Source organism: Python bivittatus, unplaced genomic scaffold, assembly GCF_059951505.1.
Source record: "Python bivittatus isolate LINGU-HERP-01145 unplaced genomic scaffold, Pbiv_v1 ctg000080_np1212, whole genome shotgun sequence".
Taxonomy (NCBI): Eukaryota; Metazoa; Chordata; class Lepidosauria; order Squamata; family Pythonidae; genus Python; species Python bivittatus.
This window is the reverse complement of record NW_028277035.1, coordinates 82,862,516-82,879,217: the sequence shown is the minus strand read 5'-3', so window position 1 is coordinate 82,879,217 and position 16,702 is coordinate 82,862,516. Positions and strand designations below refer to the sequence as shown.

General features: G+C 39.9%; 1 protein-coding gene and 1 pseudogene across 9 annotated transcripts in view; both read right to left on the bottom strand.

Annotated features, from left to right (window-relative positions):
* Positions 1-16,702, bottom strand: part of FHIT (fragile histidine triad diadenosine triphosphatase) — a 1,182,997-nt gene that overhangs the window by 971,676 nt on the left and 194,619 nt on the right. The gene's annotated exons all lie outside the window — the stretch shown is intronic.
* LOC148216752 (uncharacterized) lies at positions 1,166-5,997 on the bottom strand (annotated as a pseudogene).

The following is a 16,702-nucleotide window of genomic DNA, read 5'->3' as shown; positions in this document are numbered from 1 at the left end:
TGCAAGGCAATCCAGAAAGCCATAGGCATGGGTGAGATTCTCTTACTAAATTCAGTTGTACAGATATAAAGAGAGATTGTGGTTCTGTCTTTCACTGAGATACTCTTTTTTAAGAAAGAAGACTATACTTTAAGTTTTTTCTTTTTTTCTTCCTGCAGACTTCAGAGTTTCTCCTAGCAAGCGGATGCTTCCCTCTTGTTTCTCAGTACAGTAGTTCACTTCTGACCACACTACTTCTGGATCTCATGACTTGAGTTGACAACTGAAGAGTGTAACAATCCAGCCTTTCTGTACAAGTGCAGATAAAGTTGTCATAGGGTCTTGAGGCAATGGCAAGAGGAGGTAAAAGACAAAATTAGGCATGTGATGTCACCATGTAAGTATAAAAGGGTGGACCTTGCATTCTGACATCATAACCTGTTTCATCATTCTGGTGTCATCATGGTTAGGAACAGACATCTATGATAGCTGCTAAAATCACACCTCACATGAGTTACAGAGTACTTCCTGTAAATAAATCTCAGATCAGATGCCTGTGCACAGGACATTTCAGCCTCCAAGAACTAAACCTAGAATATAAGAAATGGAAGACGATTCCAATGACATCCTCTTACCTTGAGAACAGAGGATTCATTTTGAAGGGATGAATTAGCTAAGGAATGCATTAGTCCTTCTATATGCATCAAGTAATTTTTTGAGTAGATTTCAAAGAAAGTCCAGTTATAAAACAACAAAAAGAAACCTAGGAAGGGAGGAATTAAATATTGGAATTACTAGAATACTGGATAATAGAATATGTTTATTTATTTATTTATTTATTTATTTGTATTTCAAATTTGTCACTCCCCGTCTCACTGCAGAGTGACTCTGGGTGGTTTACAGAATAAATATTAGGTAAAATAAATAAAAGAATAAATATTAGGTAAAATAGAATAAATATGAATTGAAATACATTTCAAGAAGACTTGTTATATAAATAATAAATATTTTCCAAGGAGTTATTAGACTTGGGGAGCATTTCAAGGAGCTAGCCACCCCTAGGGTTGGATATATCCCCTCTTGCCCCTCTTGCTGGGAGAGTGGGGACCCGCCTCACCTCTGGGGGAAGAGTGTTCCATAGGGCAGGGGTAACGGCAGAGAAGGGTTTCCTCCTGGGCTCCACCAGTCAACATTCTTTCGTAGAGGGAGTCCATAACATACCTTCTTTGCCTGACCAGGTGGGATGGATTGATGTAATGGGGATCACACAGTCCCTCAGGTAACTTGGTCCCATGCCATGTAGGACTTTAAAGATGATAACCAAATCCTTGAATTGGACCTGGAACCAAACTGGCACCCAATGCAGCTCCCACAGCAAAGGTGTTACATGTGTCATCCTTAGGGCACTCAAAATTCCCCACGCGGCCACGTTTTGCACCAGATGTAGCTTCTGGATACTCTTCAAGAATAGCTCCATGTACAGCACATTGCAATAGTCTATACGGGAGATGACTAGGACATGAGTGACTGACCAGAGGGCCTCCCGATCCAGGATAGGGCATAACTGGCACACAACATGAAGTTCAGCGAAGGCCCTCCTGGCCACGACTGCCACCTGCTCCTCAAGCAGGAGTTGTGAGTCCAGGAGGATCCCCAGATTATGCACCAGGTCTGGGACAATGCCACCCCATCCAGAACCAAAGATGGTAAACTCCAGGATACAGAGGAGCCCCCAACCCACAGCCACTCCGTCTTACCAGGGTTCAGCTGAAGCCTGTTGCACCTCATCCAGACACCCACAGCCTACAGGCACCTCAAAAGGGTGGTCACAGCATCACTCAAATCACCCAGGATGGAGATGTATAATTGGTATCAACTGCATATTGTTAATACTTTATCCCATGGTGGTGGATGATCTCACCCAGTGGTTTCATGTAGATGTTAAAAAGGAGCAGGGAAAGTACTGACCCCTGTGACACCCCACAAAGAAGGGGCCATGGGCTGGATGTCTCACCCTCTATCAACACCAATTGGGACCAGCCCTGGAGGAAGGAGGTGAATGAGCACAAAGCTGTGCCGCCCACTCCCAACTTTCCAAGCTGATCCAAGCGGACACCGTGGTCAATGGTATTGAAAGCCACTGAGAGGCCAAGAAGAGCAAGGATGGATGCACTGCCCCCATCCCACTCCCACCAGAGATCATCCAAGAGTGCAACCAATGCTGTTTCCGTCCCATATCCGGGCTTGAAACCCGGCTGAAATGGGTCCAGATAATCCATTTCATCCAGAATCCTCTGGAGCTGCAGTGCCACCACTTTTTCAACCACCTTCCCTAAAAAGGGGAGGTGGGAGACTGGAGGAAAATTTTCCAGTATGGTGGGATCCAGAGATGGTTTCTTGAGGAGGGGACACACCAGCACCTCTTTAAAGGCAGCTGGAAACACTCCCTCTCTCAAGGATGAATTCACCACTGTCTGGATCCACCCACATGTCATCTCCTGAGCTGCCTTAACCAGCCAGGAGGGGCATGGATCTAATTGACAAGTGATGGCATTTACAGTCCAAAGGACCCTGTCCACTTCATCAGATCCAACAGAATCAAACTGTTCCCAGATAACAGGGAAAATAGTACCCCAGGCATCTCCACAGGCCTTGCCACATGCTTGGTATCCAACTGGGAACAGATCCGAGTGATTTTATCCTCCAGATGCCCAAAAAACTCCTCAGTGAGGCCCTGCAGGTGGGCCACTGGGCCCTCCTTTCCAAAAATAGATCAGGTGATCTTAAACAGGGCCACTGGGCAGCATTCTGCGGATGCAATAAGAGTGGAAAAATATTGGCATTTCGCCACTCTTACTGACACAAGGTAGGCCTTAATAGTGGCTCTAACCTGTGTTTGATAGGGTTCAGTCCTTGTTTTCCTCCAGCGGCACTCTAGATGTCTCTTAATCCTTTTCCGGACCCTCAACTCCTCCATAAACCACAGGTAGTATCAGGCTTGATGGGTCAAGAGAGGTCACACGGGCGCATTCTTGTCCAAGGCCCCGGCCGCCTTCCTATTCCAGGTGGTGGCCAGGGCCTCCGCTGGACCGTGCAATATATTTATTATACATTATATTAGAGATTGGACATTAGAGTATTATGAATTGGTAGCTAGCTATATTCTGGTTCACAGCTAAATAAAATTATTAAAACTCCTCTCTCCCCTCCACTTCCAAACAGTTCTATCATATCTAGAGATCTATACGTTATATTTATCATGAAGACTGTATTATTTTTGCCTGTTTGCAAATATGTGCACTTTTTAAATTGAATCACCCTGAGATGAGAGAAATGGAGAGAAATAAACCACAAAGTGTTATATTACTGTACGTGTCAAATGAATAATATTAGATCTGGATTTGTTTACTTAGCATTGAATGGCTGAAGAAATCCATGATTTAGCCCAAACCAGTAAATAACATTAGTAAAGTCAAAGGTTCTAGAATGAGGGAATGTATCTCCAGTCACTATGTCTGCACTTTTTAATAACAAATGGTTTCTCTCCATCTTCATAAGCCAGACCACAATCTATCTCATCAACTTAAACATCCCAGAAGTCTAAGAATAAAACACCTGGTGCGGGTTAAAGGTCCATCACCTTCCAGGTTTCGGTCTGCTGTGATAGCAAGGTGGAAAATTTATTCTGGAAGTTTACAAGTTGGACCCAAAAATGAACCATAGGAATACCAACAGACAGGTGTGAGAAGTAAATTTCTTCCTGATGATCCCAAGCATTAGCCATTCATCAGTGTGGCACTCAGCTGGAAAAATACACCACCCTGGGACTACTGTGTGTTGATCTGCTGTATATTTCTTTTAATTCCCCCCCCCCAATTTACAGCTTTTTTTAAAGCCTGATTACGTCTAATATACTTCTAAAAACTACTCTTTTTTACTAAATATAAATACTGGGGGTTTTTTTCCCCTGAGACTACAATCAATCATGGCTGCAATTATCTGCATATGTAAGACTTGAAGTGGTTCTGGTTTATTTTCCAGGAACTGGTGGTTTGGCAGTGTTGACCCAGAATTGTGACTTCCTGCCAGGTTTCTATTTCTTCCAAATGGCTATATATGAGTATTACATCCTAACCTGTCTAACAGTGGTTGATGGAAATAATTGCAGGCCAGCGATGGTGTCTGGGAATAAGCAAAAGTAACCTCACTATACTGACCCAGTTAGCAGTGTTCAGGAATGCAATGTCAATGCAGGCCTCAGAACGAACATAAAGTCCTAACGGGAGTTTTAGAAAACCTATTGAATTAGCCTTTTTTCCCCCAAGGCTCTGAAGACTGGAAAATATTTGAGATCAATATTTTCTGCTAAGTCATCTCTTGTGTGAAGGGATCAGCACATAGACTATTTCTGTATAGTATGTTATCCCCTTATCAACTAGACTATTAGCTGAACATCTGGCAAACTTACTTCCACCTAGAGTATCACACACTGGACACTGTGCGCTCTTATGCAGCTTATTTGTATTCTCTCCCTATCTCAGACTATAATCATTACAGTTTAAAGCTTTTGATGATCCAGATTAATGTTATAACCTTATGCTATCCTTTCCTCCTAACACACCATGAGACAGAAACCATAATGGCACTTTCTTCCATAAACTATGCTTGGAACTTAGAAATCCATGCTGCAGTCAACGGCTGACCTTTCAAGACACTTAACACATTTTTAAAGATATTTCCTTTACTTTTTCTCATGCTGTTGAAGAATGTATGGATACTCCTTTTGAACCTGGGTAGAGGTCAAATATTAGAAATATGTAATTTCTATGTGAAACACTAGATTCCAGTTTGATTCCTGTTACAATTCAGTGATGACTTTCAATGTGTCCAGCATGTTCATCTTCTAAGTTTTTTTCCTAAGCCACACTACAGCCCGAGACACATTTGATTGAGATTATGAAGAGGGTTTGTTTTTGTGGTTCCACTCCAACTAGCAATGTTCCTCCAAAGGAGGCCATTTCCATTCCTTACTAACCATCTCCTGACAATTAATGAAGAATAGTATCCTTTAAAAATACTATTCAACATATATGTTAATATAGTGTTTTCATCACTAATTCTTTTAAATGTTGTTGATTACTGTGATTGTGTTATTTTTCTTCTGCTGTTTTGTTTCATGGTTTTATGCAAACTCAGAATTGTATCAGTGTTGAAGATATACTAAAGGAGGACCAGGCAAGCACTACTTACATAGAAAAGAAAGTTTGGATATGACTTGGACCAGTTCCCTTTTCTTTTAAACAACTTAATTTTGAAACTCATCATTCTATATGCAAGTATGTGTACATATATGTGTCTGTGTTTGTATAAAAATATATTATAAATATATATTTTATATATGAATGTGTGTATGTGTGTGTGTATGTATGTGTCTGTGTGTCTGTGTGTGTGTATATGCCAATATCAGCATAGACATCTACTGGCTATGTTCTTCCAAAATAGCTGATGCAATCAGCCATCATCCCAGAGAAATATTCAGCCTATTTTATATAGATACTCCACCAAAATGGGGAGTGACTATGTTGTGACAGTTTCCAACTCCCACAAGGAATGCTGTCGTTTCCTGCACGCTGAAAAACATGCAGGAAAATGTTTTTTAGAGAAAAAAAGTATGGCGTGGGTTGGTGCTATGTCATTATCATAGGTGTCAGCTCTGAGGTAGTCCTGACAGGCAGCACCAACCATGAGTACTAGCTCTCACTTTATTGTAAGGTTTCAGAACAGAATCTTGCAAGTTTGAAAATACTTCTCCCCTCCCTTATTTTTACTCTCCCAAAAACTAAGGAGGGTCCCTTCTGGGATGTTTTGTCCACCCCACACCCCCTTCAAACTCAGATTTTGTTTATCAGACTGTTGTCTAGGCTGTGGCTCTTCCTCCTGTCTCCCAAGATCATTCCCACATACCATTACATAGGATACCTTTCTGTATTCCATTTCAGCCCTTCTTTTGGTCTTCATGTGGCCATGAGTGCAAAGAAGGGGAACAGGCAAAACCAAAAAAGAATCAGAATTTCTGTAGAACTCTCATTGCTGAGGGGACATTTATGACTTTGTAACTGTGCAGGCAGCTGGAATAAAGGTTGCCCTTCTATTACCCCACTTTTCCTCCTTTACACAATAGTGACAGGAAAAATAATTTTAGTGTAAAAAATTAAAATATGGGGCTAAATCTAATTTCTCTGCTCCAAGTGCTGACAGGACTAAACAGCTTGTAAAACACACTACCCTTATTTAACCCACAATGAGCCAGCCAAACTTAGCCACTTTCTAATAAGTGCTCATAAATATGAGTTGCAGGCTTATTAAACCTACCAATTAACATTTCCCCAGTATCCAAAATCTTTGTACTTATTAATAAATACACACATACACACTTTTAATAGCTGCCCTGATGTCTTTGTATATTGTTTACATAGTTAGGGTTGCTGGCCTGGCTGTGCCATTGGTCAGCCAAATTGCATGTTAATGGCCCTGAATCATTGATAGCAGTTTCTTTAATGGGAGCTCAGAGTCAGAGGAGATATGAATAGAATGTGAAAGCTATCAGTGGGAAGAAGCTGACATATTTTGAGAGCCTGTGCCCCAGCTAAGGGAGTGGTTGAGGTAAGCTTGGTGTGCAAAGAAACCACAGGGATAAAAGCTCATGTATTGCCAAACAAAGCTGGCAAAAGAAGAAACAGAACTGAATATCTATGCATGTGTTGATTTATATGTATTGATGCCGTTTTACAAAAGACTACATATATGCATTTCACCACAATGGAAAAGATTGCTAACATAGTCAGCTGTCTAGGTCAGTGTTTCACAACCTTGGCAACTTTAAGAGGGGTGGACTTCAACTCCCAGAATTCCCCAGCCAGCATGGCTGGCTGGGGAATTCTGGGAGTTGAAGTCCACCCCTCTTAAAGTTGCCAAGGTTGAGAAACACTGGTCTAGATGCTTAGTACTAATGGGTCACTTTCAGTAGGTCTACCAGATCTGGATGACAAAATTGGCTACTAGAGGGTAGCAAAGGGTTAAGAACTTTATGTATCTTGCTGAAGCAATCTAATGGTCTTCAGGATTTTTGCAGTCCACAAAATCTACACTTCAAAGCTCTACACTTCGGAGTCCTTGCTTTGCTTTCTTGTGCTTCTCATCTTCTTCCAGGTCATCATTTTCTTTCAGGTTGAGAACTACACTTAGTCTTTGGATAACAGGCTGGGGAAATTGCACTTTAAGAAAAGACCCCTTCCAGCGAAGGCCCTTCAATTAGAGGACTGCCACTATAAGGAGAAGTCAGTATAACTAAGGGATTCTCAAAGAGAGCTAGCTACTCAGCTAAAGATTCGTTTATGGTGAAATAGGATTCATACAGACTCTGTTCTCTCTCAAAGTCTGCTCTGAGGTTGCAGCTTTACTAATTGATGGGATGGTACATGCTGCTTTCCTCTATACGCAGAACTTGCTCACCAACTGCCTCATTTGGTGACTGTTTTAAGTTACGATGGTGTAAAAAAAATAGCTTTGCAGCTAGTCCTCGCATTTATGACCATTGCAACATCCCACAGTCACGTGATTACCATTTGGGTGCTTTGCAACTGGCTTGTGACAAGCAAATTTAATAGAGAATGTGGAAGTAAAATCATATGTCGCAGTCCTGGGATGTTTTGCTTCACAATTGAAGCAGAAGTGAGGTCATAAGTCCATCGCAGTCATGTGATTTTCCACTTAGCAACTGCAGCACTTAGCCATGGAGTTGCCAGTTCCAATTATGGTTGCTAAGTGAGGACTACCTGTATTTATAAACCTCTAAATAAACAACATGTTTACTAACTGCCTTAAGTTTCTAATGGTCTGTTCCCCAAAGCCTCCTGGCGTAATTCAACAACTTTTGTACTCTAGCCTTACAAGGTGGGGACATCAGCAAATTGTATCACAAACATCACGTATGCATACACAGCACTATTCATGTAGAGGCTTCTCTAGATCTTGACCGGTCTATTCCACGAATATCAACTTGTATAATAGAGAAGAAATGAAATTAGAACAGGACACTAAAAAGAGATGCTATCATAGACCAGCAGACTCAAGAGGGACTAATTACACATTGTCCCTAAAGAAATAAAAATGTTTTTGCAAGTTTAAATGGAGACCAAGCATTAGGTTTTTTTTAATGCCCTTTTTAAAAAAAATTAAAAGATCACATATGTCTGATGCATTATCCTGCTACAGAAGTTAAGCATGATACAATCCCCCATTAACAGATGCAAAGTGGAGGAAAAGTAAGAATACGATGTATGTGCTTAAAACTGTATACAGTGGTACCTCTACTTACAAACGCCCCTACTTACGAAATTTTCAAGATACGATCAGCTCCGGCCCCAAAAATTTACCTCTACTTACAAACTCGCCTCGACTTATGAGCCATTTTCCGCCCGTGCCACATGGTCTGCGGCCATTTTTCCACCCATGCCACGTGCTCCGCGGCCATTTTTCCGCCCGTTCCACGTGGTCCACAGCCATTTTTCCACCCGTTCCACGTGGTCCGTGGCCGTTTTTCCGCCCCTGACACATGGCCCGCGGCCATTTTTTCCACCCTGCCGCGTGGTCAGCGGCCGTTTTTCTGCCCCTGACGTGTGGCCCACGGACGCTGGAACAGATTAACGGTAATTACATTGACCCTTATGGGAAAATTTACTTCGACTTGCGACCAACTCGACTTGCGATCAGAGTCACGGAACGGATTAAGTTCGTAAGTAGAGGTACCACTGTATTTGCTATTTGGCAAATTCCATCGAATATGTGCCTGCTTAATAGTGTTTAACCAAAATCTGAGCTAAACTATATTGAATACAGTATTGTAGTGGCAATTATGTTCAGTGTATTCTTTGTTCATTAAACAGTTAATTAATTTGAACTTTCAATATCAAGACCATGCACTCCAGAATTCTACAAGCATTTGCAGTTTTATAGCTTATTTAGTTTTCAACACACCAGTGCCAGAACCAACCTTGATAATTTAACATTTGCTATTATTAATATTGTTAAATGTATGGTAATAATCATCTTTAAGACTCCACAGCAGGCATATTTTAACATGTTTTCAATTTAAAACCCTCTTGGATAACCTGATGGCAAAGGATCAAATAGGTTGAGGAAATCAGCCCTGAACTGAGTTCCAAGGAACTTTGCCAAACCTGAACCAGACAGAATGGAGCACATCTCAAGTCTGCATAGTTGGCTTGGACATTGCAAGAGAATTCCCATCTTCCAGGAGTTAAACTGAACTAAAGTTAGATTTGCAAAAGCTTGCTAAAGAAACTTTCTTTACAGTCATGAATAAATCTAGGAACTCACCTCAATCTGGAAGAATGACAACATCCCTTAATTCATGCAGAAGGCTCCTTAGTAAGTTACAAGAAAGCTTAAGAAGCTGACCAGAAGAAAGGAAAAGAAAAGAGGGTAATACTTGTCAAAGAACTACCTTTGTGCTTGAGCTCATATAGAGATAAGTGACAGTTTCACATTCACTCTAAATGTGAATGCTCAGTTTTCATCTGTAGGGGCCTTTTTAGAAGCTTTCTAGAAAGCAGCTTGAAATTGCATTAAAGAAAATGCAAACCATGAGGAATCCTGAAGATATTAGGAAGAACAGGGTAGCTTCACAAATATGGAAGAGAAGCAGGGAACTGTGTAAGCCACTAATGATTTGGAATTTGACTTCCTAATCCCTTTTAAGCTTTCTTCAATAACCCTAAAACTGGGGTGGATCATAGTTTCTTTTCTAATGCAGTCTTTGAGAACTGGATGTGGGGCAAAACTTTGAAGGGATGGTGGTGATGATGATGATGATGATGATGATGATGATGATCGGAAGAGACTTGCCTTTTTTAAAAATGAGGTATAAATAGGTGCATCAAGCCATATAGAGCTCTAACACATCTATTTGTTGTTTTTGTAAAATAATAATAATAATGAAATGGAAATGGAAATGGAAATGGAAATGGAAATGGAAATGGAAATGGAAATGGAAATGGAAATAGAAAGACTGTGGCAAAAGAAAGCAAAGGTAGTACCAACGGTAATAGGCACCTTGGGTGCAATCCCCAAATGTCTGGAACACCACTTGAAGATCATCAGCACTGACAAATCACCATCAGTCAATTGCAAAAGGCAGCTTTACTTGGAACAGCTTCCATCCTGTGACGATATTTTTAACCCCATCAAACAACATCTGCCTATCCAGTCAAATATCTGGCTGACTGTGCCACCAACAATAATAATAATATGCTGAACTTCAGCAGTACGATGTGTGAAGGGCTCCAGAAGCTACAAACCAGGGACAAGGGCCTACTTATGGACATGGATTCCCCATCTCTGTCATAATGGCTAGAGATCTTTTTTTTTTCCTATTTAAATCAAGGCAGAGTCTTGTAACTATAGTGGGGGAATTCCCTACTCCACCCAGGCCGTGTTGTCAGCCAGGCTTTGCCTAAGATTAAGAAAGAGAAAACAATACTAAAACATGATACAACTAGCTGCAATCTTTTGCTGAAGTTATTAAAAGCTGTAAATTCAAAGAGCAGTTAGACTGATTGATTAGGAACAGGAATGACTGTACATTAAATCCTATTCTTTCTCTGTTTTTATGAAAATTTACTATGGTGACATTTACTGGAGACACTGCTGTTCACTTAGCTTCATCTATTTAATACAAATGTGTAGATGCTAGAGGCAAAGCTGGAAACATCTAACTTTTTGATAGGAATGTGCTTCTTTCTTGTAATGCACTGCTTACTTTTACAAATTAAGAATTGTTGGGGTTTAAAGTGCCTTTTAAAGCTACACTGTCCTTCTTTCACACACACACACACAAATATTAATCCTTTTTAGGGTGACAACAATGTGACCTCTGCACATATTTAGAAATATGATTGTATGCAAAAGTAGCTGCCCCTAACCCTTTCAGTTTTTCTGAATGTTTGTATGACTTAACTGCTGAATGTTAAGAGAGCTTCATTTGAGTTGACTGATGTATAAAGAGCATCTGAGCAAATACCAGCACCATGTGATACTTGTTTCATTTATTTTTCTCTCTTATAACATATAAGCATTTCCTAAAGGGACAATCCAGAGACAGTGAGTGTGATTATCAAATCAGTTTTCTATGGCTGCAATGTATTTCAGGGTAGACATCAATACAAAACGAACAGCTTGGGTTGACTTGACCTATTGTACACATGTCACAACAAGAACTTTATAGTCAATTCAGCACATTTGTTAGGGCTGTGCAAATGTCTGATTCAGAGATGTGATATAAAGATGATTTGATCAAATCTCCAAACTGACTTTCTAAACCAAATCAGACAGTCCATTTGAACTGCCAAAGGAAATAGGACTTCTCCAAATCAATTCAGATCATCTTAGATCATCATCTAAGCTTTGATGCTTAGATAGAAATGGTTTATTCTGGATCTTCAGAAATCCAAATCAAATTGATCCAATTGAAATTAAGGAAGCAAATAAAATCTAACAATTTTCTGAATCAGTTGAATTCATCAAAGTAAACAGATGGATTTACTGAATAAATGATTGAAACTGAATTTTGCCTGAATCACTGTCATAAAATACATACATACTACATTTATAACCACTTTCACTACAAAATCCATTCTAATAAACAAATCAGGGAAATCCTCCATCCTCATGTAGGTTTACCTGGCATCAATACTGACTTTAGTTTGCTTGATCAAGCTAATACCTGAATATGCAAGTATCTGGGTCTGAGAGCAGCTGATTTTGCCAGCTATTGAAATAATGTTCCCTGCTACCCATAGTCAAAAAACTTCTGATCTGCCATCCTAGTCCCTGGAGTGAGGTCCTCTGTCTCCCACAAAACCTCTTACTCCCATAATGTAAGGGAACCATGATGGTTGTGCCTGATTTCAAAGGACCAGAGCAGGGCATCATCCCCCCATCTGCATGGAGGAAATGAATGAAGGTGGACGTAATGTCTGTTTTCAGGGACGGATTCCACCACTGTCATAATCCACTCAACCAGATAAAGTGGGTTACTGAATTCAGTCTGATGGAAGTATGCTAATAATAAATGTTATTGAGCAAGTTGTTCCAAATTATTTCCAGAAGAAATGATATTATACCAAACTATTTGCCCATCTAGATTTGTATTGTTTCCTCCCTCTCTGACAGAGCTTTCCAAGGTAGCAGATGGAAGTCTGGACTTTCCTCAAATGTTCTTGCACTGAGCTATGACCCCATCATGCACAGCTTCATTGTCATTTCAATCCTCCACTGTCAGTCCTTCAAGAGAGAACCAAAGTCATGCATGCTAATACTATTTTTATTATAAGGTTATATATAGTAACAGAATCTTGTAAGTCTGAATGTGCTTCCCCCCTCCCACCCTTTATCTTTGTAAGAACTAGGGAGGGTCTTGTCAGAAATGCTTTCTCAGATTATAGTTCTGCCCTGGACTCAAGCTTCTTTTATCTGACCATTGTCTTGGTTGCTGCTCTTCCCCCTGTTCCTCAAGCTTATTCCTTCTTCCCATTACATCCACATTTCTCCAGTCTGGTATTTTTGTCAATGTTTATAAGTTTTAGAAACTTGTTTCTTCTCAATGCAACTTTCAAAGTGTTTTCAGTCCCATAAGTAAATATATAAAACAGAGGAAAGAATACTCCACAAATCTTCCCCCATTCCCCAATAAACAGTAACTGTCCTCTAAAAAAAACCCAGTTGCATTATTTAGGAAAATAGTAATAAGTACCACTTTTAATTATCTCAGTCATATCATTATATCACATCCATGCAAGTGATCGTTTAAAAGTATCCAGCATAGTTTCACCAAAATTTGAACTCCAATTGATAGACTCAAGTCCAGAGGGATAATCATTGTTCCTGGGATTCTAAATATTAATAACTGGCTTATCCTTAGCTGTCTTCCATCATCTTTTGGGACCTGGGACTGGAACTGTTTTCATGCTGGTAGATGTTCTCTTGTCTCTGGGTGTAGTTCTTTTCAAGAATAGATTCAAGGAACTAAGAAATGGATACTTCCCTTTATAGCTGATTCCAAACATTTTTAATGAACTCATATGACACTGTATCAATAAACCAAGTTTACATTTTAAAACTATTTTTGCCCAACCAAATTACTATGGAAAAGAAATGCCACTGAGTTTGATTTAAGCCAACAACCTGCCAATATTTCAAAATAAGGTTTCTACATCACAAAAGACTGAGAGAAGTGGGAGGGGAAATTATTTAGCCTAAGCCCCAGCATAATTCTTTCTGCAATTCTGATATCTTCAAGTTTTTAAAAGAGGTATTATTATCTGGAATATTTCTAGTAAGCATAAGGCTTCAAAATAGTACCTTTACAGCTATTTAGGCTGACTCATCCATTCATAATCCTAGAGAATTTAAACAACAACAACAAAACACACAGTTCAACACAATGCAGTATATTAGAAAGTTCATGCACAAAGAAAAATGAGTGAGGAATGTTGTGCACTTCCAAAAGTAATGCATTCAATTTGCCACTAGAAATTAGAGAGAGAGAGAGCATAATAATACAAAGAATGAAAATAATGCTCTCAAAGGAAAGAAATCAAAAGAAAGGGATTTTCTCCCCATAGCCCTTGCTTTGTTATTCATTTTTTGTGTCAAGAGAATTGGATTGTCATATTTTATGTATATGTCTGTTGCCTTGGCTTAAACACTTGGATGCTGGTTTGCTGAAAGTTCTAGAGTAGGTTAGTTCTTTTGTAGTAATACCATATTCCTCCAGTCTTGGAGGAATAAGCAGATATAATATAGACAGATACCTACCTGGTTGAAGATGGGGGTGTACCTCTGTCTGAAATTTACCTAAATGTGTTTCAGGTGGTGCACCAACATTGATTCTAGGGCAGAAGAATGACTTTGATATCTTGTGAGAATCTGGTAGTGATGAGATATGTTGTTCCATTGGTGGCTGCATGCCAGGTTCTTTACATGAAGATTCTTCCCCTTTTTCCCCAGGCTTTGTGTATTGGGGGACTTTACTTTCCATGCCTTGAGGAAGGGTTTTTGGCATGACTTGTCCCAAATCATTACCCACCAGTGGTGGGGGGTGGGGTAGATACACCAGATCTGGTTCTCAAGTTGAAGTAACTTATATGGGAATCTGATATTAAAGGTCACCAACACCAGTCCATTATCATGGTCAGATCACTCTTTGCTCACTGTGAGATTCATATGGACCACTGAACTTCCATTGCAGAGACAGATCTGCCCTGGTAACCTTATAGTCCTCAGGGTTTCCAACAGATGCTTGGGTATTTCCCAGCAGTCTAATGAACAGCTCTGTCAGGCACTCAATGAATCTCTGGAATCAGAGATTATGAAGACACTTGATAGGGTTGCTCCTGAGTGACCTCTCTCTGGCTGTCAATCAAGGAGGCTCTTTAATTCATCAAAGAGCTTGGAAAATGAAGGGCAAAAGGAGATGCCTGGGGGGATTTTGGGAAAAAGACAAAGAGCTATGATGGTTTGACACAGGTATGAGCCCTTATTCAGATTTCTATCTGAAGTGGCAGTAAGAGCAGTGAAGTTTCAATGCTTTTCTGCACTTATTAAGACTGCACACTCTTATTTTGACTAACTGGCTTTCTTCTGGATTCTGGTGCACCAGAAGATCCTTCTGTTGGTCTCTGTGAGTGGTTTATCAAGCATTTATTTGACACTTGATGGGCCGAGTCTCAAGAGATGACAGAAGTAACACCTTGGGCCTCCATTCTTTCTTGACCCTATCTGTTCCATTTTCCCAGACCCATTGTTAATTAACACATTCCCTTAGCATTCAGCTTACATTCATATTTCTCCTAATATACCCAGTTCTCATTTTCCATATAACCATGTGAGTGGAAGCACACTTTTACATGCAAATGTTTTTGCTTCTTCCAACAACCATTCATTCCTTAGAACAGATCGTGTACTACCCATTACCCTTCCACCAGCATTTGCACATTTTGAAATGTTTCCATTTCCCCCTCTTCACTATGTTTTAAATACTTTAAATCAAATTGGATTAAATATTCACTTCACTTCAAACAAAAATGCTCAGTATTGATTTTTTGGTGTGCAAAGCAACTCAACATAGTTTGTTGCTTCCTGTTTCTTGTGTCTTATTTATTGTAATCCAGAGGAAAGAAAGTAATTGGTAAGCTGATAAGCCTCTTCCACACAAGTTAAGATTTAAGTCAACACTTAGGAGAAGTCCTAAGGGATTCTAAATGAAACTTTTATAAGCACTGATATACGTACATGTTATTAACTCACATCATAATACCTTATTTAAACAATTAGCTTATATTCGGCAACCAGCTCTCCTGAAATTTCACAGGCTGATTCCTCAAAGACAGGTTTCATTCCCACACTGAACAGCAGCATGTTCCACAGCAGAGATGCTTAGATGTGGCTTGGGGATCCATATGGCTAGATGGGCAGAAGTTAAGGCCACCCTTTCTCACGCATTCTGGAGGAAGAGCATTCCACACCCATGAGCAAGGAAAGGTTGGTTCCTGGGAATAAAATTAAAATTCTCTCTAGGATCTTCTCCTTCTGATAAAGGTGTAATCAGCATGTGTGTATACTAAAAGAAAATCTTCTCTGTACTTGGCATTTAATTAGAGGCTAAAATAAAATGTGCAGGACTGGAATTTTAAGTGCCAGTTTAATAACCTTTATCCAACTCATTTCTCAATGATTTTCCTCCTCTCTGGAGAGACTTCTAATGTCAAACTGTGGTATTAAGGTGAGTCATGGTTACTCAAGAAGCACAACGAAAGTACATGACAAAATTTCTTAATTCCAGTATAAGGAGAGATGGGCTGGAGAAAAACTGAAGTTTCCCCTTCAATTTAGCACTACCGCACTAAACGCTAATACAGCATGAGCTGAGAGGGAAATGTGAGATGTCACACCCCAAATAATCACTAACAGCAAATATTCAGTCATAATCTTGCCAGCAGTGAGGATAAAATGTCATTCATTCTCTTATTAATTTCAACGCATAGCCCAGCCTATTTCAATTAATTTAATCTGGGGAACCAGATTTATTTAAAGTAGAATTGTTTTCTGTTTCTTTGAGGATAATTATCTAAATTGTCCTCAAAGAATAAGATCACTTCCTAGGGACTAAATTATCTAAAGAATAAGATCACTTCCTAGGGACTACATGGCTGACTGAGGCCACTAGTGACCATAGAGAGGATGGATCAATTCAGATGTCTTGCCAGAGGGACCTAATGGATCTAAACGGTTTCCAGATGGCACTTGGGGATTACCTCAGTGATCTGGAGGGCAGTTCTGTTTGAACACCTGGTCAGCTTTTGGAATATGGAGGTGACCAGAGCATTGGTTAGGATTGTTTTAGTGCCCTTTTCATCACTTGCGAATCCCAGATGGACCCTTGGTTTTCTGAGGAGCTGTGGAAAATGAAATAAAGGAAGACACATCTAAGCAATGCAAATCAGAGAGGCCTACCCAAAAATGTGAACCAAATGAATTCTTCCTCATTCTCAGCTGTTCTAGTCATCAATGAATAGGACCCAAATTTATGAAAAAAAAATGTCATTTTACAGTGTTTGCTACCTAAATAGTATATACTAAAGGC